Source organism: Chiloscyllium punctatum, chromosome 21 (assembly GCF_047496795.1).
Source record: "Chiloscyllium punctatum isolate Juve2018m chromosome 21, sChiPun1.3, whole genome shotgun sequence".
Classification (NCBI taxonomy): Eukaryota; Metazoa; Chordata; class Chondrichthyes; order Orectolobiformes; family Hemiscylliidae; genus Chiloscyllium; species Chiloscyllium punctatum.
The window spans coordinates 78,625,613-78,643,280 of NC_092759.1; positions in this window are offsets into that span (position 1 = coordinate 78,625,613).

Below are 17,668 nucleotides of genomic sequence, written 5' to 3' on the forward strand. Positions count from 1 at the left end.
ACTAATAATGCATATTCACTCCCTCTGCCTTATTGCCTATCTTTTCAATAGGATAAATGTCCTTACATATCCTGAGCCCCTTGCAGCCACTTCTCCGTGATACCCATCACCTCATCCCTGCCGATGTCAATCTGTGCCACAAGCTGATTTACCTTATTCCTTGTACAGCATGCATTCAGATATAATATGGTTAGTCCTGTATTAACTGTACCTCCTGTCATGCCATTCATTTGACCAGTTTGCTTGAAGTTTGATTGTTAAATTTCCAGATGTTCTATCCTATTTGTGTCTGTGCTGGAGATTTTAATAACCTCTCCTGAGTTCTGTACTCTTACCTCTTCTTTTAATTCGGCTTTTCTAATTAATCCCTGTAACTGAACCCCCACGACGCACCCACACACTCCTAATCAGTTTAAATCTATGTTCTACAGTCCTAGTTAGGATTCACTCGGACTCTGGTCTCAGCACGTTTCAGATGATGACTGTCCCATTCGGAACAGGCCTTTTATTCCTCCGTAATAAAATTGATTTATTCGACACAAAACACAGGGACAAAATAAACTTTTCCGTACATACCAAAATATGAAAACTGCAAAGAGACAAGGTTGTTAAAATGCACTTACTATGTGGTACTATATAAATTGAAATGTGAATTACAAAACCATGGAAGTGATGTTCAAACTTTGTCAATCATTATTTGATCCGCAGCTGAGATCCTAAATTTTCCGTCTGTCAGTAATCCCCATCACTGAGATTCTCTCGTCCTGTCTCTCACACAGTGTCTAGAGAGTTTACAAGTTGATGTTGGCCCAGAATATTTAAATTAATCCGCCTTCTCTCTGGAGCCAATCTGTTGGTCTATTGGATTCTGATTAGCTGTCAGCAACTCAGCTCTGTGATGTCATTGGCGGTAAATGATCTGGGATGACAGCCAGTTTCACAGGGTATGGCACCAGACAAAGCACTTGCAGTGTCTAGGAGTTCGGAAATGAAATTCTGTGTAGTTCTCCTCATGCTGCCTCCGGATTACTTCACTTTTCTGACATCCGTTGCTCTCACTCATTCTGTTGTTCCGTTTTCTTGCCACTCTGTTTATCTCACTTCACTTTCTTTCTCTCTGTTTATTCCTCTCTATCCCTCTCAGCCTATCTCTGATCATTCTCTTTATTTTCAAGTGATCAAGTTGGACAGCTCGTGGACGCATGGTGGGCTGATTGGCCTCCTCTGTGCTTTTTTTTTTGAATTTCACTGACCCAAAATAAACACTTTAGGTGCCTGGAGAGACAAGCTGATCCACTGAAGGACACATCGCACAATTAACCATTATCTCTTCCTGTTTTCTTACATGCAGCGATCTCGAAATATCTGTCCAAACAAACAGACTGCTCACATTAAAATCAGCACGCTTCAGACTGCCAGGCCCACTGTGTTCAGTTCCCTCTGCCTGCTTGCAGTTGGTCTTAGCTGTACTGATATTAATCTGCAACTCCTCCTCAGTCACTGTTCCTTGGACCTACTGCTGTCGTTCCCCACGCCCCTTACCCCACCCCCACCCACCGCCGCCACACACTAGTTTAAACCCTCCTAAGGGACAATGACAAACCTGCCTGCCAGGAGATTGCTGCCAGTTCAGGTCTGTCCTGTCCTTCTTGTGTCGGTCCTACCCATCCGGGAATCCCAATGATTCACATATTGGAGATTGCTGCCAGATCAGGTTCAACCCGTACTTCTTGTATGTAGGTCCTACCGACCCGGGAATCCCAATGATCCACAATTCGGAGATTGCTGCCAGTTCAGGACCATCCCGTCCTTGTGTATATCCTATCAACACGGGAATCCCAATGGTCCACCTATCAGAATTGCTGCCTCCCCTACCAGTTCTTTGGCGATGCAGTTAATTGTGCTATCTTCCTATTTCTAATCTCACTCATATGTGACCTACATTCAAATATCCTTTCAGCACAACTCCATCAAGGCATTTTCTTTAAAGTGGATAGACTTGATAATAAAAAAAATTAAGTGCGACAGCAGGAAAGTGAGACCACTGAATCAGTGCAATGACCAGAGGATCTGATATCTATCCCCGCCACCAAGCGTATTTCACAAAGCATGCATATTGACCATCTGGTTGCAGATGAACGAGGATAAACAGAGATTAGAAAATGTCAGTGCAGATGGATGTCATTCAACCTGTTTACTCAGCTTTGCTATTCAATTGGATTCTCGATATTAGGTTCCTTTAAATGGCAGCATCTTTACCCAGCATCCCCAGCGGGTCAGAAAGTTCCCAGTGTCGTTGTATGCACAGTTGTGTGAAGGGAGTATCCAGTGCCAGGCAATGGGGTGTGGGAAGTCCCAGGGGTGGCACAAGGAAAGACTGCATGTAGTGACGATGGACTGAGGGACTGAAAGACATGGAGGGTTATCCAGGGACACTGCACTCAGACAAGTGGCTGGGCAAGATTCCTAAACACCCAGAGGAACCCACGAACCACGGCTGCTTTTACAAAAACCTGTCACATTTGCTGCATTGCTCCGTCGAGCAAAATCAAAAATACTCTAGATGGTAGAAATCTGAAGCAAACACAGAGACGTACTGTGGAGAGAGAAAAGAGTTACGTTCCCAGTCCAGACAGAGGAAGAATGTACAATGTCTACACAGACAGGGCCCAGAGATTGGAATTGAATCAGAGTCCCCAGCACTGTGAGGTATCATTGCTGTGTCACGATGCAGCCCAATGATGGATAATTGGGGATAGTATAGTTAGAGGCATAGATACTGTTCTCCGTGATCGGCATTGGAAATCCTGAAGCTTGGGTTGTCTACATGGTGCTCGGGTTTGGGATATCTCATCTGGGTTGCAGAACTTGGAGCGGGAGGGGAATGATCCAGTGATCAGGGTCCGTGTAGATACCAACGTCTGGACAAACAAATAATAATAAGAAGAGCGATGGGTAATACAGGATTGAACTACGATATCAGAATGCATGCTGTATAAGGAATGAGGTAAACACGCTTGTGACTCATGCACAAATTGGCTGGTACGACATAGTGGACTTTACAGTGATATTGCTGCAAGAAGATCAGGATTGGGAGCTGAATATTCAAGGATATTCATCCTGCCGAAAGAATAGGCAGGCGGGCAGAGAGAAAGAGTTGTCTCATTATTACGAATGCAATTGAGTCAATGATCAATAATAAGAAGTAAAATAAGGTCAGATGGTACAGAATCTGTGTCGGTAGAATTGAGGAATCAAAAAGGTGAAAAAATGCAGTTGGAGTTATGTACAGGGAGCTGGGGTGCAAGATACACCAGGAGGTGGAAAGATCTGCAAGAAAGGTAAAATAACAGTGATCATGTGGGATTTCATTATGCGGGTTGACTAGGAATTAAGGTTGGCAGTGGTTCACAAGAACAGGAATTTGTGGACTGTCTATGTGATGGCTTCTTGGAGCAGCTTGTGTCGGCAGAGTAGATGAGGGGAGCTTAAGGTGAAGGAAATCATAGGAGGCAATGATCATAATATGATTGAATTTACTCTGCAATTTCAGATGGAGAAGTTAGAATTAGAAGAAAGGTATTACAGCTGAAAAAAGACAATTACAGAGACATGAGGGAGGAGCTGGGTATTATTGACTGGGAGACGGGCCCAGCAGGAAAGGTAGTGCAACAGCAATAACAGGAAATCAGGTATAGCATAAAAGCAAAAGATAAAGGATAAAATGTGGCATCGTGCAGTGGGAAACCTGAGGATTGGGAAGCTTACAAAGACAAAACAGAGTGCAAACAAAACAATATAAGAAGGTAGATTAATAAATATGGGGGTAAGCTCGCCAGTAATGTAAAAATAGACTGTAACAGTTTCTTTCAATATATAAAGTACAAAAGAGCGTCAAAAGTGAACAATGGACCACTGGGAAATGATACTGGAGAGATAGCAGTGGGGAACGAGAAAATGGTCAGAGAACTGAATAAGTTCGTTGCATCAGTTTTCACGGTGGAAGACACGAGTAATTCCGAAAACGTTCAAGAGATTGAGGGGCCAGAGCTGAGTGTGATGGCCACGACTATTGAGAACATGCCAGGAAAAATTGAATAACACGAAGGTGGTTAAATAACCTTGACCAGATGGACCACACCCCTGTGTTCTAAGGGAGATAGCTGAAGAGGGAGTGGAGGCGATCGTGTTTATCTTTCATAAACCAGTTAAGTAAGGAACGATCCCAGAGCACTAGAAACACACTAATGTGACACCCCTTTTTGACAAGGGAGTAAGGAAAAACACAAAAACTCTGCAATGAATAGCTTAACCTCGATCATAGGTAAGATCCTCGAATCCATTGTGAATGATGAGATTTGCGAATACTTGCAAGTATTTGGTAAAACATTGCAAAGTCCATGGAAGTTCATGCGTGATGAACCTGTTAGAATTCGTTGAAGAGGAAATAAGCAGGCTTGACCAAGCACAGCAATGATAGTAGTTATCCACCTGGATCTCAAGAAGACCTTTGACAAGTTGTAACCCAGTAGATGTCTGAGTACGATTAGAGAACCATCAGGGAGGAGCTGGGTATTATTGACTGGGAGAAGGGTCGAGCAGGAAAGGAAGTACAACAGGAATGACAGGAGACTTTTGGATTTTTGTTAGAGGCAAGTTAGTGGCATTGTTTGAAGCTTGGCTGTCTGGCAGAAAGCAGAAAGTGGGGATGAAATGATCGTTATCATGATGGCAGCCGATGACAAGTGGTGTTCCACAAGGCTGAGTGTTGGAATGGTAACTTATTACTCGTTACGCTAACAATCTAGATGAGGGAATCGAGGCCAACCTGGCTAAGTTTGCAGATGATGAAAAGATAGGCAAATGGACAGTTCGTGTTGAGGAGGCGGAGAGGTTGAAGAAGGATTTCAACATGTAAAGAGATTGGCAAATGCATTCCAGTGTTGGAAAGTGTGAGGTCGTGAACTCTGGCACAACGAATAGAGGCATGGTCTACTTTCTAAATTGGGAGAAAGTTCAGAAATCTGAAGTGCAAATGGATATGGGAGTTCTAGTGCAGGGTTCTCTCAAGGTAAGCTTGCAGACTGAGGCAGTATTTAGGAGTGCAATCGCATTTATTATTTATTACGAGAAGAATTGAATATAAAACCGGTTGTATACGGCTCTGGTCAGACCACATTTGGAGAATTGTGCGTACTTTTGAACCCCATATCTCAGGAAGGATGCACTGGACCTGGTGTGTGTTCACAGGAACTTCACGAGAATGGTCGTCGGAATGAAAAGCTTATCGTATGAGGCATGTTTGAGGAGTCTGGGTCTATACTCAATAAAGGTTAGAAGAATGAAAGGAATTGTAATGGAAGCATGCAAAACACTGAATAACCTGGATAGAGTAGACGTTGATAGATGTTTCCATTGGACGAGGACCCGAGATCACAGCCTTAGATGAAAGGGGATACACTTTAGAACAGTGATAAGGAGAAATGTCTTTAACCAGACAATGGCCAATGTTTGAAATTTATTGCCACAGAAGACAGAGGGGCAAGGTCATTGATAATATTTGAGAAGGAGGTAGATAAGTATTCATTATCCAGGGGATCAATTGTTATAAAGAGAAGGTCGGAGAATGGGTCAGAGAAAACTGTCAGCGATGATTGAATGGTGGTGCAGACTCGATGGGCTAACTGGCCTAATGTCTGCTCCTATGTCTTATCGACTTATGGTTTAAACCTCAAGGAGGCACCTTGCATCTCTGAGAAGATGGATTCATGTCCTTCATGAATGTCAGTAGCTTGAGGGAACAGTTAACTATTTTAGAATTAAAGTATTGTGGCTGCTGTCATGGTGGTGGATAATATGATATTCAGTGCAGGATCACACACCCACTGCGCTATATTAATGTTGAGAGGGTTTATTCAAAACCTGGATGTCCCTGTCTCTTTCAAATACCGTGGAGGGTGCGGGTTGGGGTGGGAGGGCGTAACGTCCTCCCAGGCACTTAAACAATCCAGCATCTTGCGTCCTGAGTGAAACAATAGTCATGGAAACTACGACCTTCTCATTGTCTGTTTAGAATATAAGGAGTGATTGTTGATCCTACTCAGTGTTCAATGCAATCACCTCGTATTCTCTCACAGCAATCCCAATCAGCTTTCACTCACTACTCGTGGTGCTATCATCACAGAGATTAATCTGGTGGAACCCCTGTTCATTCTCCTGAGATAAGGGGCTCACACCTTATAAAGGAGAGAACATCTGCCCACAATGCCCCAAATAGTGCCTCAACAATACTCTCAGATTCGATCACAATAATTCCTTTCCCTCCCTTAGCTGGCTCCGTTTCTTTTGTGTGAAATAGGAAACTATTGATTTACGATGCACTGCCACTGATTAAAAATTTAAAACATCCTTACATCTGTAGGTCAGCATCAATAAAGCCAGCATAGGAAGTACCTTTCGAGATGGACATCACCCTCAGCGAGAGACTCATTCACAAAGAATCCATCTAAAACACTGAATGGCCACTTACCTGAATGGAAATCAGCTGCAGGAATTTAGGAGAGAAGCAGGGGAAGGGAGGTATCTTTCCTTTTGATCTGCCCTCACGGGATGTGTGCAGACCTGATCAGGCCAGCTTATTATGCCTTACTTGAACTGAGTGTTCAGTTGCTTCACAGGACAGTAAATAGTAAAACACAGTTCTGTGGGTTTGCAGTTACACAGCGACTTGACCAGGGAAGGATGACCCACTGCTTTCTCTAGTGGACATTAGGCAAGCCGACATTAACAGATTATTATTCTGAGGCTCTAGATTATGAGCGAATGGTGTGACCACCATACACTGTCTTCCCATCTTTCAGATTTTGTGCAGAGAAAAAGTTAAACATTTCAAGTGCAATCACTTTACAATGGACTCGTGGTACGAAGGGTCTTGAAACAGCTGTGTACGGAATTAAAAAATGCACAAATTATGGTTTATTCAGGCGTTGCACTGAGGCTGAAGAGGAGCCTGGACGTCATAATAGTGGTGGTTGAAAGGATTGGTGAGTGCGGAGGGTATGGAGATATAAACTGTGCAGGAGAAAAAGAATCAAGGAAATTGAGAACAGTCTGCTTCATCCTCATATATCGGTGAGCAATTAGCTAATTATAATTTCTAAGGAATGGAAATGAAAACGTTGATAAGCACCTTTCCAAAATGTACATATCATGAACATCAATTCACTTCAGACCGTTTCACTACACAGCTCGAGTGATTTACCAGAAACACCAACTATAGCAAGGATAGGATAGTTCCGAGCTTGGATAACCATCAGTACATCTTTAATCCGCGATGCGAAAGATATCCAAGACTGAGAAAGCCAGGAAAGACCACCGGATAAACTTCTGTCCATTGTTGCAAACTTTCAGTCGAATTGTTGTGGTTCTGTTCGCCGAGCTGGGAATTTGTGTTGCAGACGTTTTGTCCCTTGTCTAGGTGACATCCTCGGTGCTTGGGAGCCTCCTGTGAAGCGCTTCTGTGATCTTTCCTCCGGCATTTATATTGATTTTTGTCTGCCGCTTCCAGTTGTCAGTCCCAGCTGTCCGTTGCAGTGGCCGGTATATTGTGTCCAGGTCGATATGTTTATTGATAGAATCTCTGGATGAGTGCCATGAATCTAGGAATTCCCTCGCTGTTCTCTGTTTGGCTTGTCCTATAAGAGTAGTGTTGTCCCATTCGAACAGTGACAGCCAACTACTGCGACCAATAGGACTCATAACAGCACACAAACCAACATCCAGTCTCAGACAACAACTCACCAGGACAAAGGACCCGATACCCAGCATGAGCAAAACCAATGTCGTGTACAGAATTCCATGCAAGGACTGCACAAAACACTACATAGGACAAACCGAAAGATAGCTTACGATCCGCATCCATGAACACCAACTAGCCACGAAACGACACGACCAGCTATCCTTAGTAGCCACACAAGCAGATGACAAGCAACATGAATTCGACTGGGACAACACTACTATTATAGGACAAGTCAAACAGAGAACAGCCAGGGAATTCCTAGAGGCATAGCACTCATCCACAGATTCAATCAATAAGCTCATCGACCTGGGCCCAATATACCGGCCACTGCAAAGGACAGCTGGAACTGACAACCGGAAGCGGCAGAGACAAACCACTACAATGCCGGAGGAAAGATCACAGAAGCGCTTTACAGGAGGCTCCCAAGCACTGAGGATGTCACTAGACAGGGGACGAAACGTCTGCAACACAAATTCCCAGCTCGACGAACAGAACCACAACAACGAGCACCCGAGCTACAAATCTTCCCACAAAGTTTGAATTTCAGTCTAATTTTCACAGATTCTGATCCAGTGTTGGAACATTCCAGTCTAATGCTATCAGTTTCTGATCTCTCCTCACCCTCTCTCTGAAGCAGCGGATCCCTGTTACTGGTGTGGGTGATGCTCACGCTCATACGATGGGACAAAACACTGAAATCATTCCTTATTCATAGAAGAGAGACGCATAGGAGCCATGGAGACTGACAGAATCACAACTGCTGAATAAACAGCTCAGTTAATCCCTTTCAATTCAATACTATTTCATTAAAATTCAAAATAACTTTGAACATTAATGCATTCTGGGTGTGATATGTGAGTGTGACTGAAGGAAGGATTGTTGAAGATGGAAGATTGTTTGCGTGTAATCATTCAGTCTGCCTTGGGTATGGAAATGATGCCAGAGGTATAACAGAACATAAACATACTTCTCTGCTCTTACATGGAGAAACAAATCCTGTAACTACAGATCAGTCATTGCAATATTCATATTGTTATTCCAGAATCATAGAGAGCTGGTGTGGGTCATGTTGTTGATGTTATCGATGCTAAGACACTGTGATGGTGTATCACTTACTGGACTTCATTTACATTGTTCTGATGACATTGGGGAAAAGAAAGAATGTGGAGAGGATTCGGGGACATGGCTGTTCAGTCTGAGTGGAGGAACAATGATGTTCCCCAATCACTAGCATTGGAACTTTGCTCTTTATAACTCATACAAAGAACAGATTCAAGGATACATCTACAATGAGGTATTAACAGAGACAATATTAATGAAATGCATTTATGCAAAACAAAATACAGGTAATAAATAATTTTCTATACAGACCGAAATATGCACACTACAAAGGGATAGGTTGTTAAAATGCACTCCTGATATGGAACTATATAAATTGAAATGTGGATTACAAAACAATGGAAGTGGTGTGAAATATTTATCAATCATTATTTGATCCACAACTGAGATCCTGATTTCCCCTCCATCAGTGTAATGGAAAATTAACAAAATTATCATTTTCTGTGAAACCTGAAAGAGAATGCTCTGCTAAATTTCAAACTTTTCTGAACTTTACTAATAGTTTGCTGAATTCTGCAGTCCAGGAGACGGCTTGTCTTTACTGAACATTGTAAACATTCGACCTGGTCTGCCGAGCAGTCGAATTCAGCAGAAAAGAAAAACATAGAGACAGTTATTTCCACGAGAAAGGAATGAGAAAATAAGAACTCGAATGTTTCCCTGCCCTTATTCTTGAGCGTGAGATAAGAATAGTTTACAGGAATATATGAATTTTGTTCAGGGTGCTTACACAAAGCGTTTTTTGCCAAATGTATTGGTTCCCTGCCGTGGTTAAAAATAAAGCTTTTTCTTTGCTCTTGATAGCTTCTGATTTCAGTCAGTTTAATTTCCATGACAGTAAACGTGGGGGCTCGTCCAGTATCCCGCGTTTAGGTAAGATTCTGAAGATTCCTAGGAGGCACAGGTGGCAGCGCCTTGACGGTCCTTCACATCATCGTGAGCACTGAAGTGTCCCCTTTGCGTGAGAGGACAGGGAATCTGTGGATTCCGCCAGAGCTGGGTGTTTGAATCGAATAGTGTTGGGGTAAGAGCCGTCGCTTTAATAATCCTATGTAGAGACTCAATATAAGAGAATAAATTAATCAGGAAGAGGGTTCAGTAAACTCTCGCACGGTATTCGAGGAAAAGTCAAGGGAAAGGATTGCCGTCTCTAGAATGGTAAAGTGACAGTAGGCTTCAGGTGGTTTTAGACTTGGAACCAACACAGTTTGAGTTCGACTCGCCAAAGACATACGGAGTACCTGGTTTCTTGGTTTACAAAAAAGCAAGACATTGTGGTGGGCGCGCCCAATGCGCCCAATGCGAGAAGAGACCTCCAGAGGTCAAATGGAAAAGATAACGGTCCCGTGAGAGAGCTGAACACTTTTCCAGTAACGCTGAAAATGGGCTTCAGCAAGACCAAACAAAAAGAGGGTTAACAGACGACTTGGAATGGCCAACCAACATTGCAGTATATGTTAAATAATTACGGCCCAGAGTCTGTAAAGCAGTTAGAATTGTGGATAAAGGAATGTGATTTTAGTAAAAGGCAATTGGAAATACTGAGGTCACGGTTGGAGGAGAGAGAATAGGAGAAACAGAAGGGGAAAATAGAACCTAGGAATTGGAGTGTTTATAATATGTGGAATGCTGAGGCTGATATCAGCGAAAGGAAATCTCAGGTAAAAGGCATATCAAATACGCATACAAACACTAGAGAACATACAGACGGCGCAGAAAACAACCTAACGAAGCTGAACAGTGCCTTAAGTCTGTTTCAGATCCTGACATTGATGGCTACCCTCCGAGACCAATAGCCCTCCAAGATCTGCCTGGTGAAGATCCCAAGTTAGCGAACGCCGCCTCGGGGTCTGCTGAGTCACTGATGGCATGCCATAACCCCAACAAACTGAAGGAAGAAGGCCAAAAGAAGGATGCACACTCCACGTCAGGAAGGCATCCAGAGTCTGTCTGCGATCTCCCCATGACGGATGATGAGTCAGGCGGTGAGAGTATTGGCGTATGATCATCTTACCAGCTAGTTCTGCAAGCACCAATGGTTGATGTTGCAGGTCCAGAAGGGTACCCCGTGTGAGTCCACAGACAATGGACCATTAAAGATTTCGGACGTGCCACTGGACAGTTGCCTAAGCCACGTACGATTGGAGGGAATAAGTTCACTGAAGAAGTGACGAAGTTCTGAAGCGAGTTCCGTTCCACATTGCATGCGATGAGACGCCTCATGGGACGAAAGCTTTGTGTTGATGTCACCAAAATCAAATAAAGCTGGCAGCCGTAAATATCCATGCCAGATCAACCGACCCACAAGCGGAAGAAAATTGAGACTTTAATGCTTTTGTTTCAAAGCTGGCAGTCGCCTGTAGGGAGGCATTCCCAGTGCGAATGGACATGACCAAAGCTGCAATGTGTAAACAAGGAGAAGGTTATACAGTGTCCCAGTACCTTACGCGCCTCACTGAAGTCGTTAACATCCATAGTGAACTGAGACCACCAGATAACATAATGGCAGAAATCTCGGCGTATGAGAAACACCTGAGGAACAGCTTCATCAATGGAATGAAGGACGAAATAGTGAAAAAGGTAAAAGGCACATATGTTACCTGGGACACGGGAAAGGTGAATTTGATATAACAACAAGTGATATATGCTGAAAAATTGCTTACCCAGGAGAAGGATAGGTGGAAACAAAAGATGGACAGCAAGTGCATAACAGTCAGCTTACTTTGATGCAAATGGTCATCCAGCCGTTGGAGGGATGTGCTGCAGGAAAAGCGAGAGGCAGAGGGGAAGGTTGTGGAAGTGGAAGAGGAAGGGGTTGCAGAAGAAGTGCTGGCAGAGGTCGATCTGGCGGGTGCTTAGTTTGTGGAGCAATGGACCACTGGGCATGACAGTGCCCGCACAGACAGACTCACTCGGCCCTGGAATCTAGGCAGGAGTGCGACTGGCAGGGGAAGACTGAGTTAGAGGTCGGCAGCCCACAAGGTACAGGTAAGCCTCTTTCCTTTATGCTTAGCAACGAAGACTCGCTTATGCTCATCTCTTCTACTAACCTTATTGGCATTGATACAGTTCCCACCTCGATATTGAGCACTGCGATTGCGAAGTGTGGACAATACGTTCATTATAACAATGATGCCTCCAAGTCGATGCCTCCCTCTATGTTATATGTGGAAGGTACAACAGCTACTTGTTTTAGTAGAGACAGGGGCAGCATATTGACCATTAGATCAAGCCAGTTCAGAGAGTCAACGCCAATAAAGTTGAGTGGAAGGTTCCTGAACTCAATGGGTGCATCAGGAGTTGTGCTACGAGAGAGATTTATGGCACCGCTGCAGAACAGAATACCCATTAAAACCTGAGGCTATAGCAGGAATTACTCCAGTCTTTGAATTCCCCTTTTCAGGCAATAACTCTGTTGTTCCACGCGCCTCAAATGCTCCCAACCCCTGTTTTATATTAGATCAAATTCCACCGGACAGTAAATGATTCTCTGTTGTGGATTTAGAAAATACCATCTTAAGTGTACTGGTACACCCAGATAGTCAATTCTGATTTGCTTGTTTTATTCAAAGTGAAATTATGTAACTTCACATGACTTTGTCAAAGTTACTGTGAGTCCCCCACCATATACAATGAGGCTCTATGCAGGAGTCTGCAGACTTTTGTTTTAACCCTGGGGTCAGCGCTTCCGCAGTGTGTAATTGATTGCTTGATAGCAGCATAAACTACACCTGCCTTGGTGATTCCGAATCCAAATAAGCCTTTTTGACAAACGGTAGATGAGAAGTGTGGCTGCATGTCATCTGCCCTGTTGCAGGCTAATAGGGGAACGATTGAGGCCAGTAGCTTATTTTTCAGTTAATCTAGACCCCATAGCGGCAAGATTGCCTAAATGCTTGCAAACCATGGCCGCATCTGAAAAGGCTGTTGTAGCATCCAGGGATGTAGTCAGCTATGGTGAATTAATCCAACTGGTATCACATGCAGTATCCTTACTGCTTTCCGAGTAAAAGACAGCACGTTGGCTCAGATATAACACTGTATTATTGGAGACGCCTGATATTACAATAAAGTGATGCAACGTCCTTTACCCTGCTAGCCTTCTACCCACAGAAGGAGACAGAAACCCACATGAGTGTGTTGTTGTAACGAATGAAATTTGCAGCCCTCGACCAGACTTGCAGGGTTCTCCACTTCAGAATCCGGATATGTAGACTTTTGTGGATGAGCCAACATTCAGGAGCAAGGAGACAGGCCAGAAATGTGTTGCATATGCTGTAATGACTACCCACGAGCTAGTCAAAGTGGGATCATTCCTTACTCATCATTTGCCTTGACTGAGGCATGTACATTGACTGAGGGAAGGCCAGTGAATATTTACACCGACAGCAGATATGCATTCGGGGTTGTACATGACTTTGGAACCCTATAGAAACACAGGGCCTTCTTAACCTCCACCGGAAAGCCCATCACACACCGTGGTCTGATTTCTGACCACCTCGAAGTGGTCCTACTGCCCAAATCAATTTCTGTATGTAAATGTGAAGCCCCTACATAAAATAACAATTCTATTTCTTAAGGCAATGCGAAGGCAGACACAGCAGCAAGGTCGGCAGCCGAGCAGCCATGAAGTGATCAGTTTGACATGTGTATAATAAAGATTTACACCCCAACAGCAGACGTACGGGAATTACAGTCACAGTCAACGTAGGAGGAGAAGCATGAATGGACAAGTGCAGTGTGCAGCATGAATCAAGGGGTTTGTTATGGCCCGAATGGTAAAGCCTGACTACCACAATAATGATTTCCATTGAATGCCAAACTGATGCACAGTAAGGAACATGTGTCAAAACGGGGGATGTACGACATTATTTCGGCACACTGATACAATAAGGGATTTACACATTAATCCCAGAAATATTATGAACGATGTGTTATCTGTGCCACTAATAATGTGGGGAGGGGATTACAGACGAGACAGGCAGAACACCCCCAATCCCAAAGACACTTTGAGCATTTACAGATGGAATTCTTTGAACTAACTCCCAGCGGAGGAAACATATATTGTCTGATTATAGTTGATATGTTTTTCAAATGGTTGGAAGCGTTCCCCACGTCAAAACAGGATACCAGTGCCCAGGGTTTTCAAACTGAAATAATTCCAAGATGGGACATCCCTGAAAGCCTTTGTAGTGACAATGCGTCACCATTCGTCAATAATGCCTTGCAGCAGATCCGTGAATATTTGGGAATAAAAATGAGACAACACTGTGCCTACGACCTAGCGAGCGGTGGGCAGTGGAAACGAGAAAATGCTAATCTAAAATATATAAATTGACGAAATATTGTGAGGAACTAGGGTTGACATGGACAAAGTTTTGCTAACGTATATGAGATCTAGGAGGAGAGGAAGAGCTAATCTTAGCCGGTTGGATATTTTGTTTGGTCGGCTACCAATCACAGGAATGGGCCATGACCTCAGGGAAGACAGATAACAGACCAGTGTGAAGATGAGATTTTGTGTTACTGAGTAAAACTGTCTACACTTTTGTGTCAAGCATCGAATCAAGTGAATGCAACTCTACCCCAATCAGCAGAGGAGAAGTTGCACGATCTGGAGACTGGATAGTGGAGGAAAGGCTAGAAGGCGAATTGGTGAATGGGACCGTTTGAAGTGCTCCTTACAACACGGGCAGCTGTTAATGTCGCCGATATGTAGATATCTGGCTCTGTATTTTTTAACTGTTGTTTTGGACATTTGTTTTTTTAATTCTGGCTCTGTTTTGTTGTCCTTGTTGCCATAAAATGACAAAAAAAGGTAAATGTAAGGGGAAATTAACAAAATTAACATTTACTATGAAATCTGAAAGCGAATGCTTTGCTGAATTTAAAACTTTTCCGAATGTTGCACTTTGATGAATTCTGCAGTCGAAGAGACAGCTTGTCTTTGCTGAACATTTTAAACAGTCAACCTGGCCTGGCGAGCAGTCGAATTCAGCAGAAAAAGCTAAGGAAAACATAAAGGCAGTTATGTCCACAGCAAGGGGATGACAAAATAAGAACTCGAATGATTCCCAGCCCTTGTCCTTGAGCGCGTGGTAAGAGGAGCATAAAAGGAATACATTAATTATGTTCAGTGCCCTTACACAAGGCGTTTTTGCCAAGTGTATTGGCCCACTGCAGTGCGTAAAAATAAAGATTTGTCTTTGCTCTTGTTAGCATCTGAGTCCAGTCAGCTTAATTTCCGTGACAGTCAGTGATCCACCTGACTGAGATTCCCTGGACCAGTCTCTCACACAGTGGGGGCTGCCATCATTCCCTGCTGGTCTTGGAATAGTCTATTCTTAAAAATCCACCTTCTCTATGATAATAATCTATTGGCCGAATGGATTTTGTTTAGTTGTTAGTAACCTAGCTCTGTAATATTATTGGGAACAAGTGATCTGTGCTGACAGCCAGTATCAGCACACTGCTCACAGTGTATGATACCGAGACAAAGGGCTTGCAGTCCAGAGGTATTTCTAAATATAACTTGTAACTTCTGTCTGTCAATATCTATCCACATTCATGCTGTCTTTTGATCTATTTAACTTCACCATCATCTAACACCTCTTCATCTCCCACTCAATTAGTCGCTCCCCTTTCTATTCTCTCTCAGCTTATCTCTCTTCACTTTCTTTCTCTCTGTTTATTTCTTTCTCATACAATTTATCTCCACATACTCTCTCTAGCTCCAACTGTGCCGTTGACGAGCTTTTGACCCCAGGATGGGCTGACTGACTCCCATTTGTGCTATAATAATTCCGCGGTTCTCTGACCCACAATAAGTACTTTCGGTGTCTGGACAGAGAAACTGGTCCGGTGACAGGTACAGTGCACAATTACCATTATCTCTTTATGCTCTTCTCTGATGTGCAGCTGCCTTGACATGTCTATTCAAACAAAACTGACAGAATGTAATTCGAGCAGTCAGGATGACTTTCATCACCGTGCATTTCAATCAGGATTTAATGAAGGATGAGGTTCCACAATAACATAACAATGATAGAAAAACAAGACAACAGAATCAATAACAGTTGAGTACAACATGTGGTTCCAAGTAGTCTTCATGGTATTACCGTGAGATTATCAATCCAGAAACCAGCTCCTGTTCTGTGGACCGAGGTTCGAATCCCATCACTGCAGATGTTGGAAATTCAATTCAATAATTTTAAAATGTTCCTGGAATTAAGAATCTATCTATGAGAATGTAATCGTTGCCAATTGTCAGAAAAATCCATCTGGTTCACTGATATCCTTCAATGAAGGAATCTTCCATTCCTCATCTGGACTGGCTGACCGTTGACTCCAGACCCAAAGCAATGTGATTGACTCTCAATCGCCCTCTGAAATGGTTTAGCGAGTCAGTCAGATGTGCTACAAAATCTCAAAGAAACCAAACTGATGTATTAACCGGGAAACCGGAAAAGTGAAGTTTAGAAACATCATTGTCGAACCTGCAAAGTCCTCTTTACTAACAATGAGGGCTCGTGCCAAAATGTGGCCAACTGTTTTACAGACCAGTCAAGCAACAGCCTGACATAGGCATACTCACGGAATTTTACCTTACAGATATAACCAAGACAGCACCATCACCATCCCTGGCTATGCCCTGTCACAAAGGCAGGACCGATCTGGCACAGGAGGCAGCTCAGTGCGATAGAGTTGGGCGGTCGATGCTCTGGGATCCCTATGACCTGTAACCTCATATACCCTGTATATCCCCCACTCAACAATTACCATCAAGCAAGAGGATTAAACCTGGTTCAAAAGAGAGTGCAGGAGGGCAAGCCAGGAGCAGAACCAGGCATACATAAAGATAAAATGTTAATCAGCTGAAACTTCCAAACAGAACTATTTGCATGCCAAATACCATAAAATGCAAGGGACAGGCAGAGCTAAGCGATCCCAGAACCAACACAACAGATTTAAGCTCTGCAGTCCTGAGAATCTGATGGTGGATGGTGATGGACGATTCAACAACTCACCCGAGCAGGAGGCTCCTCAAATATCCCCAACCTCAATGATGGAGGAGCTCAGCACATCAGCGCAAAAGATAAGGCTGAAGATTTCACAGAATTCTTCACTCAGAAGTTTCTAGTGGATGATCCACTTCGGACTCCTCCCGTGGTCCCCATCGTCACAGATAGCAGTCTTCAGCAAATTCGATTGACTGATATCAAGAAACGGTTGAAGGCATTGGATACTGCAAAGGCTATGGACCCTGATAACATGATGACAATAGTCCTGAAGGCTTGTGCTCCAGAACTTCCCGCTCCCTTAACCGAGCTGTTCTAGTATGGTTACAAACCCACAATTCAGAAACAAAACAATGCTCAAGAGTGTTCTGTACATAAAAAGCAGGACAAAGTCAACCCGGCCAAATACCACCTCATCAGTCTACTCTCCATTGTCAGTAAAGTGATAGAAGGGGACATCAACAGTGCTATCAAGTCAACACCTGCTCAGCAATACCTGCTCAGTGACACCGAGTTTGGGTTCCCCAGTGACACTCAACTCCTGACCTCATTACAGCCTTGGTTCAAACATAGAAGAAACAGTTGAATTCCTGCCCTTGATAACAAGGCTACATTCTTTCAAACGTGGCTTCATGAAACTCGAGCAAAAATGGTATTGCGGGAAAATACTCCATTATTGGAATCATACCTGATAGATAGGAAGATGGTCATTGCTGTTGGAAGTCAGTCATCT